Raw genomic sequence first — 14358 nt, forward strand, 5'->3', positions numbered from 1 at the left:
TGACTGGTCCGGCTAGACGCCCCCCGCAACAGCATCCATATCAATAGTGAGCCTCTTCTCACCGCAGCTAAGCGTTTCATTCTCTCAGCCATGTTTGCTCCTTCTCTCTAGCTCTTTCTCTCTAGCTCTTTTTTATCTTCTTTGTGTTTTACACTTCGCGGAACCTCGCGGCTTGACGGGGCAGCGTGTCTTACTGCTTAAGGAATGTCCGCGTTTGCAACATGTGCTACATGTATGTAATACTACACTACCCGCTATTGTGCTTGAACTTTCAATCGAGGGTCATAAGGTTTTGCAGGCTGTAACGGGACCCTCCGTTGCAGGAGAAGGGAATTCTCTGCTCAGCCATTTTCACACAATGGCTAACCTAGGTTTCACCTCTTATGAGCTGATGCTGCAGAGAAGGATAATTTTAAAAAGGTCACCGGGGCCCGTTTGCATCTGCTCCTTTTTATCCCTCTCCGCGTGTTTGCGAACCTCGCGGCGAACCTCGCGGCTTGATGATCGAGCGTGACTTGAGGGTTAAGGAATACCCCTACGCTTGCAACATACATGCGCATGCGAAGTTCAACCCTTGATCACGCCCCTAAACCTTCCCCCTTCCCGGCCACTTTCAGTCAGACCGCCGGAGGGAGAAGACGTCGACTAAGAGCTCAGGACTTTGCTCTCTCTCTGTCCTCTCTCTCTCTCTCTGTGTCTAAGAGCTCCGGACTTTGCTCTCTCTCTGTGTCTAAGAGCTCCGGACTTTGCTCTGTCTCTGTGTCTGTGTCTAAGAGCTCCGGACTTTGCTCTGTCTCTCTGTGTCTAAGAGCTCCGGACTTTGCTCTCTGTCTCTGCGTCTGTGTCTAAGAGCTCCGGACTTTGCTCTGTCTCTGTGTCTGTGTCTAAGAGCTCCGGACTTTGCTCTGTCTCTGTGTCTGTGTCTAAGAGCTCTCGACTTTGCTCTGTCTCAAGTCTGTGTCTAAGAGCTCCGGACTTTGCTCTGTCTCTGTGTCTGTGTCTAAGAGCTCCGGACTTTTCTCTCTCTCTCTCTCTCTCTCTCTCGCGCGCGCGGAGCCTCATCCCAGGGACTCTGCCTGCCTGCTTGCCTCTGCCCCCCGCTACTAGGACCGAGGAATCCTAAGGAATCCCAAGCTTCCCCAGAGTTCAGAGCCCTCGCAAAGCCACGACGCCGCAGACAGGCACCTGTAAACTTAACCGCTTCAACACGGTTCAACACGGTTCAACACGGTTGCCCTCTCACACTCTTGGTTGTGCTTTTACAGACTTTATTTTAATTTATTTTTTTATTTTTCAATAATACATTTTAAATGAATTAAAAAAAAAAAAAAAAACTCTTTTTACGGTTTCAAGGTACAAAGCAAAGTTACACCCACGTTGCTGAAAGTTCCAGAAAAACAACTCCCCCCACCCCTTTGTATGATGTCATAAGACACGCCTACAGAAATAAGATCGCCCCATCATGACGTCATAAGCCACACCTACAGAAATAAGACCTCCCCATCATGACGTCATAAGCCACGCCTACAGAAATAAGACCTCCTCATCATGACGTCATAAGTCACGCCTACATCACGTGATCAAGAATGATCTGGAAGGTGCGCCCCCCCTGAATCAGCGAATTTATAATTTGACCTTTGACCTCAATTAGGGGACCCCTCATCAATCATCTTGACATAAGGTGGATGTTATATCTCTCTAGCATGTTAATGTAGTGAGTGAAAAAAAAATAAATAGTAGATACTACTACAATTAATTGTTTATTAGGAATTAATGGTCCACGGTATTGCAGTGATGAGCAAGTTCACAGAGCAAAGGGCACTAACAACGGCAACCAGTCCTATTGCCTCTATACAATAATTAACACAACAATATGTCAATGAACCACAATGTTCCACAACGATCAACAGATGGTAAATCTTTGGGGGTGTTTGTTTTCCTGTCCTTGTAGCATCCCTTTCTACATTCCACAGTGGGGAGAAGTTCACCTTGTCTAAATAGCTATTCTATTTCCTTATTAGCTGCATACTTGAGGTTAAAGATATTTAGGCATATCAAGTTTCTCACATACTATGTGGCCTGCTCAGATCAGGGATTATTGTTTCACACAGACTGTTATTACTGACGCGCACGCCACTTTAAGAATTTAGTTGACGCGATGACGGAGAGCCTAGAAACCGTCCGTAAAAGACAGAGAATGTCCAAAGTTTTGGGATCATTTCAAACATAGAAAAGAATACAAGGTGCAATGTGTCCACTGCAAAGCAAAACTGGCACAGCACATTTAGCACGTCAAAGATGATTCAACATCTGAGCTGAAAGCATCCAATTGTTCTCCAAGCTCACCAAGAGTAGCCGACACAAGGCAGCGTAAACATTTATGTTAGCTGATTTAATGTATTAGCTAGTTAGAGCATACAGTATTTGTAGCGGCTGTAGGCAAATGTCCATATGATGTCAATTATGTTTATATTTGTTTGTTTATGATGTTAATTATGTCGATATGATGTTAATTAATTAATGATGTAAATTGGAAGTGAGCAACGCACCAAAAAACTCATCACACACACTCATCTCGTCTCTCTCACACACACACACACACACACACACACACACACACACACACCTGGTGTTAGGTTAGGCCAGTGGTTCTTAACTGGTCTGGCTTTGGGACCCAACATTTTCCATGTTCATCACGTCGTGATCCATATATTTTTTATAGCGTTCAAGACAACAGATTTGGGGAACTACACGCTAAGACACGTAAAGTGACTGTAGGCCTATTTGTTAGGAACATGCTGTACATTTGTGAAGTTTTCAACTCCTGATGTCACCTTTCAAAGTATGCTACTCGACAGGTTTGTCTTTGACAGGGGTGCTTGGTTTCCATGTGACATTTTAGTTTTGATGGTTTCATTTTCATTTATAGTAATACTAACCCACTCTATATCTCTCTTTCTTCCCCTTACCTCACTTGGGAGGTATAACATTACCAGTCATCAGCCATCCTTGTGATTGGCATGAAGGAGGCATGGGACGGCATGAAAATTATCACTGGCCTGAAGAAGAGCAGCAGCTCTGTGGAGGGGGACCTGGACAGGGCGAAACAGTTGAACCACTTCTACAACAGGTTTGACTGCCCTGCTCCAGCTCCAATGGGAGTGGTCTGTCCACCACCCCCGGCTGACTCAGGCACTGCTCTTGTTTGCGTGCCCGCCCTACCCCCACCTCCCAGCCTCCCAGTCTCTCCAGCTCTGCATCCCGGTGACCTGAGCCACCATTACCTCACGCCCAACGACCTAAACCATCACCTCACGCCCTGCCCCCGCCTGACGCCTCCTTGCCTGTGCCTGTTGAGGTGTCCACGACTCTGGCAGCCTTGACAGGGACATCAAGGAGGTGGTCATCCCCCAGCCCCCACACCCCCTCAATACCAGTGCAACACTTACCTCCACCATCACAGGCCATCGTACCCCCACCATCACTGGATATTGCACCCCTCCCCCACATGGCGATCACGAACAATGAGCCGACAACGACCTCAGTCAACAGCCATCAGACACACAGATCCCAGATGCACCCCTCCCCTCCCCTCCCCTTACACCCCCCATCCTCACAGCAAATCAAGTGAGAGCTAAACTAAAGAAACTGCACACGAATAAGGCAGCGTGGCCTGACAGACTGTGTCCAAGGCTACTCAAGGCCTGTGCTGCTGAACTGGGGGAACCACTGAAGCACATCTTCAATCTGAATCTACGCCTTGGACAAGTTCCAACACTGTGGAAGACATCATGTCTCACCCCTGTCCCTAAAAAGCCACATCCTAGTGAGTTTAATGACTACAGACCTGTCGCTCTAACATCACATGTGATGAAGACAATGGAGCGATTGGTCTTAGGCATGCTCAGACCCCAGGTACGCCATGCACTGGACCTGTTACAGTTTGCTTACCAGGAGAAAGTGGGCGTGGATGATGCCATCTTCTACACAGGACACATTCCCACCTGGACAAGGGGAAAAGTGCTGTGAGAATCATGTTCTTTGATTTCTCAAGTGCTTATAACACCATCCAACCCCTCAGACTGGGAGACAAGCTCTTGCAGATGGGTGTGGACGCTCACCTGGTAACCTGGATTACAAATTACCTGACTTGAGCGACCACAGTTCGTCAGACTGAAGAACTGTCTCTCTGACACTGTGACCAGCAGCACCGGAGCGCCACAGGGAACTGTGCTCTCTCCAGTCCTGTTCACTCTGTACACATCTGACTTCTGCTATAACACTGAGTCATGCCACATGCAGAAGTTTTCTAACGATACTGCAATTTTGGGGTGTATCAGGAACGGGCAGAGTACAGGAGCCTGGTGGAGGACTTTGAAGTGTTGAGTTGGAGATGATTGAGTTTGCACCATTGCACAAAGACCAAGGAGATGGTGGTGGATTTCCGCAGATCTAAGCCCACTCTGCTACCAGTCTCCATTGATGGGGTCAATGTTGAGGTGGTAAGCACCTACAAGTACCTGGGTCTCCACCTGGACAATAAACTGGACTGGTCAGCCAACACCGACGCACTCTACAACAAAGGAGGCTGCGGTCCTTCAATGTGTGCAGCAAGCTCCTACCAGACTTCTACCAGTCTGTTGTGGCCAGCGTCCTCTTCTATGCAGTGGTATGTTGGGGAGGAAGCACAAAGAAGAAGGATGCGGGGCGACTTGACAGGCTGGTAAGGAAAGCTGGCTCTGTAGTGGGAGCTGAACTGGAGTGCATCACTTCAATATCTGACAAAAGGACCCTGAACAAAGCAGAAGAGCCTGATCAGCTGGAGACATCGCTCACTGCCTTGCACAACAGACAGACTGAGGAAGTCATTCGTCCCCAGGACCATTGAACTGTTCAATGCTTCACTTAAGGGAAGAGGAGAGACAGACTTCTCTGCATAGTCTGTCTGCCTCTTTACCACCTCCATGTTTGGATACTGTCTGTCCACTAGCCACTTTTACCACTGTCTTCTGCCTCACTATTTGCATGCTTTATTAGCACATATGCACAACCCCTCCCTCCATGCCACAGCCGAACTGTGACCACGCTTATACCTTTCTTAATATAGTTATTTATATATAGATATATAGACTTTATTCTTGCACTGTTTGACTTACTCATTTGCACCATCACCATGACACTCATTCACACAGAGCACCTTACCTTACCTTATGCACAGAGAATCACAGGCTCAGTCCCTGCCTCAGTCATGCAAGCGCATCTTGATTGATTAATCACCCACTATGTGGTTTTTTATAATTGATTTAGATTAAGTGTTATTTAGTATAATTTGTATTTTAGTATATTTAGTTTATTATTTATCTTCTACTGTCCTTATTGCTTAGTTGTGTTTTTTATATTATATACTTTTAATTGATTTTTCTGCTGTTAGTGAATGTGTGTGTGTGTTGTCTGTATGCTACTGTGACCTTGAATTTCCCCTGGGGATTAATAAAGTATCTATCTATCTATCTATCTAGATCTGTGACGAGGCATTTTCTGTGTATCGGTGTTGTGTTAATCCCACATATGTCATTTGACTGTCCTTTTCAACTCATATCACTATAAAATCCCATAAAACCGGACAAATATCAAGGCTCCCAATACATTTATATGGAGCCGTAAGGTGAAGTTGACGGGACATGTCTGCCTGCACGGAGCTACTGGACTGCCATTGGCTCATCTGCGTTCGATGTGCGGGGTTTTGCGAACGGTCAATTCCCCAAATGGTGGAATATCCCTTTAACACTAGAAAGATTCAAATTCGATCTCGAAGTTACTGCTTCGTTTTGTTAAACTGATCTAAACTGAACTGTCTTCTTCGGCAAAACTGTAGTGTAGTGTTGACATGCGTGCGACACCGTGGTGCCTGTGTGTGTGTGTGTGTGTGTGTGCATACGTGCTTGCGTGCAGGCAGACGAGCCTGCAAAATTATTCAGGGTCAGAGAGAGTAGGGGCAGGATGTGTGTTTAGACGAACGACTGAAAACTCTGAAATTATCGTACATTATGGGATTTTTTTCATTATTGATCGTACATTGTACAGAGGTCAACATTATCGTACAAATACGATAATTATCGTACATCTGGCAACACTGATCCTGCTGCATATTGTATCACCTGAAGCTGTTTGATAGTCTTTTAGGAAGGCCTGTGAACAGTCCATTGCAGTAATCAACCCTGCTGGAGATAAATGCATGAATGAGTTTTCCTAAATCATGTTTTGACATCAGCCCTGTAAGTTTGGCAATAGTTTTGAGGTGATAAAAAGCTGATTTAGTTATCGCTTTCATGTGGCTGTTGAAACTTAGATCACTGTCAATTAATACACCAACACCAGTATCCTTTGCCTTCGACCCTTTTGTGTCAAGGAGAGTGGCAACCCTAAGTCTTTCCTCCTTTTTACCAAATATAATTACTTCAGTTGATTTGTTCTATACACTGACACATAGATTCAAGGGGACCATACCTGTAGTCGTTTGGTGCCAGAGCTAAGTAAATTAATGTGTCATCTGCATAACTATGATATGAAATCAAATTATTTTGGATGATTTGTCCAAGTGAGAACCAACCAATATAAGCCAGTTCAGAGAGTGAACAGGTTGTTGAAGGTGGGAATTAGAAGGATTTATTTATTGTATGGCTCTGAACATTGTGATTTCCATTTGTTTACAGTACTGACTGGATTTTGACTGGTTGCAGGTTCATATCAACAAAGAACAAGAATACAGTATCACAGAGACAAAAGACAAGTTTGCCAGATGCAGGGTACAGTACTGTAAAAAATAGGGGTACAAGGAGGAGGAAGAACAAAACAAATTGCAAAGAGCAAAGCAAAGTTAGCCTGGCGAGCCAGACCCACATTAAAATGTCACCGTTCGCAGTGCTCAGTCCGCGGGGCGGAATAATCAGTTGTCTTTCAAATTCCCTCTGCACGCAATAGGACGCAATAGGATATTTGTTTTCAAGTAGCAGGGAATTCAAGGCAAACCGTTGCAACTCTGCCATCAATCATTATGTTAAGCCCACCTAACGACTCTATACACGATTTCAATGTCCTGATTAAGTTTCGATTTCTGGAGCTCACAAGCCAACTGAGAGTTGCTAGACTAGCCCTGGCAGCAAATGTAATTTGCTGCCGCTAGGGGCGCGTCTAGATTTTTTAGGCTAAATCAAAGTAGTAATTTCTGATAAATTTTGAGCTACTGTGATAGAACATGTTTTTGTTCATCAAAACACAATGACGGAAAAATATGATTTTTTTTTTTTTCAGATTAAAAATGTACTTCTCCCTGAGAACTGTTCTGATGTTTTCTATTTTTTGGTGTATTGTTCACTGACTGTCTATAAGCAACGATACAGATGTAGATAAAGTGGCTGAAACGACTGGCTACTGATGCTATTCACAGTGTAAACTGCACACTTGCTCCTCCAGTTCTGTTTGCCACTGCCCGGCTCACCTGCTCTTCCCCTGCATGAGCTCTCTTCCTCTCTCCCCTCACAGTGACTACTGCGGTGGTGAGTGTCTCTACCCTCTTGCCTCGTTGTTGTCCCCCGTCTGTTCAATGGTTGGCGTACTAAACTGCGCTGATTACATTGCGGACTGAGTTGTGTTGTGAGCCTGGTTGGCTAACATGTAGCAGCGTGGTGTTGCTGTGTCGCTTGTGACAACTTCACTGTGTCAATATCATGATTTCCGCTGGTAGCTGGATTAAAGTCCTCTCAGCTCGCTTTATGCTGTTGTGCCTGTGTGCTTTTTGTAACTTGGCAATGGAGCCTGTTTACACACGATCAGCACACATCACCCCCATTCTCCATCAACTCCATTGGCTACCAGTTCCGTCCCGGATCAAATACAAAGTACTACTACTCACCTTCAAAGCCCTCCACAACCTTGCTCCCCCCTACATCTGCAACCTCCTGACCCCTTACACTCCTTCCCGCTCACTCAGATCCTCTGACCAAAACCTCTTGGCTATCCCCCGCTCCAGACTCTCCACTCAGATCCTCTGACCAAAACCTCTTGGCTATCCCCCGCTCCAGACTCTCTTGGCCCCCAAACTCTGGAACTCCCTCCCCCAACCCCTTCGTGCCTGTCCTTCTCTTCCTTTCTTCAAAGCACTCCTCCCCCTACCTCTTTCTCTTCCTTTCTTCAAAGCACATCTCAAGACCTTTGTTGTTATTGTGTTTCCCTGCCTTCCTACTATGTAAAGCGACCTTGGGTTTGAGAAAGGCGCTATATAAAATAAACTTATTATTATTATTATTATTATTATTATTATATTGTCAGATTCCACACATTTCCACCTACATAACAATGAGTAGTTATTTCTACTGGCATGTTTCCAAATGATTATGACACCAATTATTTTGTCTTGATATTAAGGCTAACATAAGACATATGCAAATATCATCACATCATACTTGCTCAGATATGGATTAGCCAGACTGTCCTGAAGGGGAAAAATCAAGATACAGCATATATAGATGGCCATTACAATTACTCAGATAAGAGCTTAAAAGTAAAGGTAAATGTAAGTCAAATTACACTGAAAATAGCCTAGGGCTCTAATGGTTCATAGCAGTGAAAAACTGAATCTGAAAAGCATAATTTCAAATTTAATTTATTTGTTTGGAACTGAATTCAAATTTTAAACTAAATGTAATATGATTTTTTCAATTTTAATTGCTTATTTAGATGCTGTATATTGATGGGCATCAGTACAAGTACACTGTAAAAAATAATAAGTAATGGTTACTCGAAAAAAGGGTGGAAACTCGTTGCCTTAAATAAGTTAAGTAAACAAAACTTTTCTCTTCCAAGTTATGTTTACTTGATGTCTACAAGTAATGCTTACTTAGAAGAAGTTATCCTTACTTAAGACTTTAAAGTTCTGGTTACTTACTTCCAACTAGTAAAGTTTACTTCATGCCCTCAAGTAAAGCTTACTTGAAACAAAGTTGTATTTACTACTGTTAAATGAGTTACCCTTACTTTAAGTTGTAAAGGGTACTTTATGTTGGATAGTAAAGTTTACTTGCAGAATATACACAAATAGTTGGCACTATTAGATTAGATAACTTTAATGTCATTTTGCAGAGTACAAGTACAAAGACAACAAAATGCAGTTTGCATCTAACTAGAAGTGCAAAAATGCAATCTGATATACAAAGACAGGTGGTGCATAGACAGGATAAGAAATATGCGGTGTAAACAGTAGTATACAGTTGGTTTACAGAAGGTGGTTTAGAGTAATATAAATTAGGTATAAATATGTGCAGTGTATTAGCAGAATAAATATGGATATTCGGTATGAACCATATAGACATATATGTGTGATGTGCTAAGCGTGTAGTGCTAAGCGTAGCGTGAGTGGTGCTAAGCGTAGTGGTTAAGGAGCTGGGCTAGCGTGTAGTAGCCTAAAAGTTGTCGGTTCAATTCCCGGCTTCCACCGTTGTGCCCTTGAGCAAGGCACTTAACCCCAAGTTGCTCCGGGGACAATATTATCCCTTGTATTTGACATATGTAAGTCACTTTGGTCAAAAGGTGTCTGCTAAATGTAATGTAATATGTACAGTATACAGCTATGTGCAGTGTGGTAACAGTACTGTAGTGCAGAAACAGTAACATTATAACAGTAGTAAGAATACGTGTATGTGCAGGATGAATAGTATGAAGAGCAGTAGAAAATGGCAGGTATAAGTGTAATTACAGTATGTACATTTGTAAATAAATAGAACACTATGGGTGGAATAGGGTAGTGCAATTGTCCATGGGGTTGGGTGTCCCCGTCAAGGTTTCCATGGTCATGGTGGACACCTCAACAGGCACAGGCAAGGAGGCATTGGGTAGGGGGCTTAGTTGGTTGGTTGTCACCGGGATGCAGAGCTAGAGAGCTAGAGACAGCCGCAGGGAAGAAGTTTCCTCTGAACCTGCTGGTTCGGGTGCAGAGAGACCTGTAACGCCTCCCAGAGGGGAGTGGGGTGAACAGTCTGTGGTTGAGGTGAGAACAGTCTCTGATGATACTGCGCCTACACGCAAGCATCACTTGCCCTGGATGGCCTTGATGGAGGGGAGTGAGGAACCGGTGATCGTTGGCCAGTTTTCACCACCTTCTGCAGTTTTTTTTCGGTCGTATTCTGGTGTAACCTCCATGTTTCAATCAGTAGTGTTTGAGCAACTGACCTCTGACTTCACATCCAAACAAGCACAACTTACATGTCCAGTTCATTGCTCTGCATTTTCAGTTTTCCAACTGCAAAAAGAAAAAGAGGGCAAAAGTATTATCAATATGCATCTATTGGCCATGTTTAACTAAAACAGCTGATTAAGTTTCACATTAAATGTTAATTTAAATTATTTCTCCAGAGACCTAATTAATACTGTTAAGCTAAAAATATTATGATTTGGCAACTTAATTTTCTCTATTGCTTCAGGCCTAGTACATTTATCACAATAGAATTTAAATCATACGTTGGAATTATATGGATGCCATTTTGCACCTCAATAACGGCACATTCGTTCAAATTCCACACACTGCAACCTAAGTCCTCTTGCTAAATCACAACGAAAGATTTTAGATAAAAGACCATGGCTTTCTCAGTCAGTAAGGTTATGAGTCCAATTATCCTAATTGTTTTATCAATACAGTAGGAATATCGACGTAAACCATTCACAGTTTAATCTTTACACTTTTGAATCAACTTAGCATGCTAGCAAGCGTTTCTCATGAGAAATGGCTAACGTTAGAACTAAACTTCATTAAGAGAGCTCATGAAGACAACTGCTATTGGCAAATTTATACAGCCTAGTTCTAGACCCCAGGCCACCACTTCCTCATAACCGATAACATAAAAATATCAAAGGGCTTGAATACCTAGAATATTTGTTTTCTGCTCTGCATGGTCTGAGGCAGTGTTAACAAAGATCTTTGGTGTTAACTTCGTATAGAAGCTAGCTGCTATCAGTTAGCTGCAAACTGTTAGCAGCTAAGCGATATATCCACCACTTAGCAAGTTGAACTTAACATTACCCCAGCTGTTAATGAAACCGAATGTACAGTTTTGCACAAATGCTGTTAGTTCAACCTATACTGTAAACATTTGACACATTAATACATACTGTAAACTTACCGGACAGAGCAAGTCACTGGTGAAGCTGCGTTACACTCCCATCCCAAAAGTCAGCACCACCGTAACACTGCCGACCGTTGGCTGTGGAATCCAGAATGCTCCCTCTGCTAACTGTGCGCGTGTGCACTGCGTGAGTCCAGTTTACTCAGGTCTGAGTTGTGAAGCTTACTCATGTATCTCAAGTTTTAGACCCCATTGTTGCAAGTTCGGCACATTACTAATGTTACTCTAGTAAGAACACTAGGTCAGCCTATAGTAAGTAAAGTATACTTGTGTTACTGCAGTAAGATGTAGTGTCATTTTTTACAGTGTACAGTACGCAATGTAAATATGCTGTATATAGCTGGAAATAGCATATTTTTTATCTATAAATTGAATTAATTTGCTCTGAAATTATTATTACCGCTAGGTGTTGCAACACTGCATTGATGCTAGAATTTGAATGCACCCTTGGCGTCACTTGTTGTAGACATTGACCTTGAGGACAGGCTTGTAGCTATCCGACATATTGGCACTGATGGTCACTGAAGAGCCACTGTAAGTGAGACTGCCCTGAGAGGCTTTACCCCTGACAAATCTGTTTTGAACTTTGTTATACATCTCATTATACAGTGCATAATCACAGACTGTTTCCTTCCTGAACACTCCCACTGCATACCAGTTAGAGCCGGAAGCAAAGTCATACGGATTAGAGGACATCACAGCTATTTTTTCAATGGCCTGATCTTCGCATTTCCAGCAGATGTCATAGGTGAAGACGGCCACAGCCCCACGGGCTGTGTTAGGAGTCTTGCGGTAGACAGCACTGCCATTTTCGGATGGGCTGAGTCTCGGAGGCAGAGGAACATCACAGAATCCACTGTTGGAGTAAGACCTGGACAAAAAAAGACACAGTCAAATCACAGACATTTGTGGCTAATGTAAGCACCAGTTTTCAGAACCAATGATGGAACTGGAAGTGGTTGAAAGAAATTGTGAAGCTCTCCGCGCACTGTTGAAAATATGACAATTGATTATATAACCCCTATAAACCTAATAAATTTGACTCTGTTTAATAAGGGATCACTTCAATGTTACTATCCGTAGTAGGCTGTTATACCCACAATACAGCCTATGAAAATGCATCACATCACCTGCTTACTAGACTCGTGACTAGTATAATAATAATTTAATGTTGGTTTCTTCCATACTGCCGGTTAATTCGGGTGGTTCCAAAAGCACAACATGTTCCTATTGCTGAAATGCCCAGAGGCTACAGTGCTGACCTGGACTGCTAAACTTGCCAGTGTGCTAAACAGTTCATCCAAATCCTGAGTTACAGAGGGCTCAGCTTCTACTATGGGTTTGGGGCTGGTTAATATAGACCATTGGTTCTTAAACTTTTTGTCTGGCGACCCCCAAAAAACATTGGCCAAGTCTTGTGACCCCTTTCTCTCCAACCGTCAAAAAATAGCTTCACTTTGGAAAATGTTGCGAGATAGGCATTGGTGACAGAGGCAGAACATTTGGCTATATGTCAACACCAAAGGTGCTGTCAATGGCAGCCAATAACAATCTGATTTATTATTTTCCAATAGATAATAGCACTCATTCAGTGTATAACTGTGGCAAAAGAAGGCTGTATTGTGTTGTGGTAATCTCACACAGCATCTTCGAACTAATCAATGCAAGAGGCGCAGGTAGGTCTAAAGCATCCACTTTCGGAGGAACATCATGGAAACACTGAATTGTAAGCCTACATCTAGGGCAACTAAATATCCCAGTTCTTAACCATGTTTGTCTAAAAACGTTTGGAAAACACCACTTCAGTAGCTTCTATGGCTGCGATAACTAATCCCAGTCATCCATTGCGATACACCGTTACCTAACGTAGGATGATGTCCATAAACGCAGAAAGGCTATGTGGGTCAGAACATAACAATTTATTTGTCCGGTACAAGTAACTCATCCAATACATTCTAGTCCATCAATCAAGACAAACCATTATAGAGTGAATCTGAACACACACTAAACAAAGTCAATCAACACTGTTCTGCTCTTCTACCTCATGTGTACTTCAACCTTACAGTTAGAAGTGTTGTTAATACATTATCATTGCACTGAACTGCCTTGATAGCCTGATGAGCCAGACCCACACCAGAGAATGTCTAATAAGGGGAGAACTGCCGCTCTCGGAAAACTTCCGGTTTCTGAACTGGTTGCAGTTCCTCCTGTGGTTCCACATGAGGGCGCTCGTCCACGAGTGCAGAATGCATGGAGGTCTATGGAGCTGTACCCCTCAAAATCCACTTTTCTCGGGATATCATTTTTTTTCAAGTAATTTGAGTATTGCATTTGAAAGGGGAGGCAAAGAAAATACACTTGGTGGAGTATTATATTTTTTAAAGTCACTTAATTGTTCTTAAAAGCCTTTCAAATGTGTCAATGATGTCACTCATTAGCACAATGCTAGCGTGTTATGGGCAACAACAACCCAAACTGTAAGAAATTAAAATGACATAAGCACTCGTTCTTTCAACTTTTGACCTATAACCCATGTTGAAATTACACAAACTACAATCAAATCTGAGATTTGTCAACGACAATCAGGTGAAAGAGACAAATTTAGCCGTCTAGCTCCATTGACTCCCATTCATTTTGCACTCATGGCGATCGCCCCCAGTGGAACTTTGGTGGAACTGCAACCAAAATTCGGTACAATGGGACTTAATACAGAGTGGCCAGGCTCTCCGTAGACGGGCTCTGCCCACATCAAGATGTAGGGTCTGGGAACTCACCATTCACAGTGCTCAATCCGAAGGGTGGGATAAACAGTTGTCTTTCAAATTCCCTCTGCACCCAATAGGATAGCGCTACAACTCAGTCCCATGCGTTTCCCACTAGCGGAGCTAGTTGGCTAGTTGATCAAACTTTTGCCAACAAAAAAGCTTAACTCGTGTCGCGCTGTTGGCCAGCAGCAGCATCCATCTTCTTTGTTTTCAAGTAGCAGGGAATTCACGTGGAGACTCTATACACGATATGATTGGCCTGATCGAAGTTTACTTTATTCAGCTCGCAAGCCAACGGAGAGTTGCTAGACTACCCTGGCTGCAAATTACATTTGCTGCTGCTAGGGTGCGTCTAGATTTCTAGGCCACTGCCTTGCACTATTGTAGAATAGCTCAGACGGAGGCTTTCCTATGAAGTT

The sequence above is a fragment of the Alosa alosa genome, chromosome 1 (genome assembly GCF_017589495.1).
Source record: "Alosa alosa isolate M-15738 ecotype Scorff River chromosome 1, AALO_Geno_1.1, whole genome shotgun sequence".
In the NCBI taxonomy this organism is placed as follows: Eukaryota; Metazoa; Chordata; class Actinopteri; order Clupeiformes; family Clupeidae; genus Alosa; species Alosa alosa.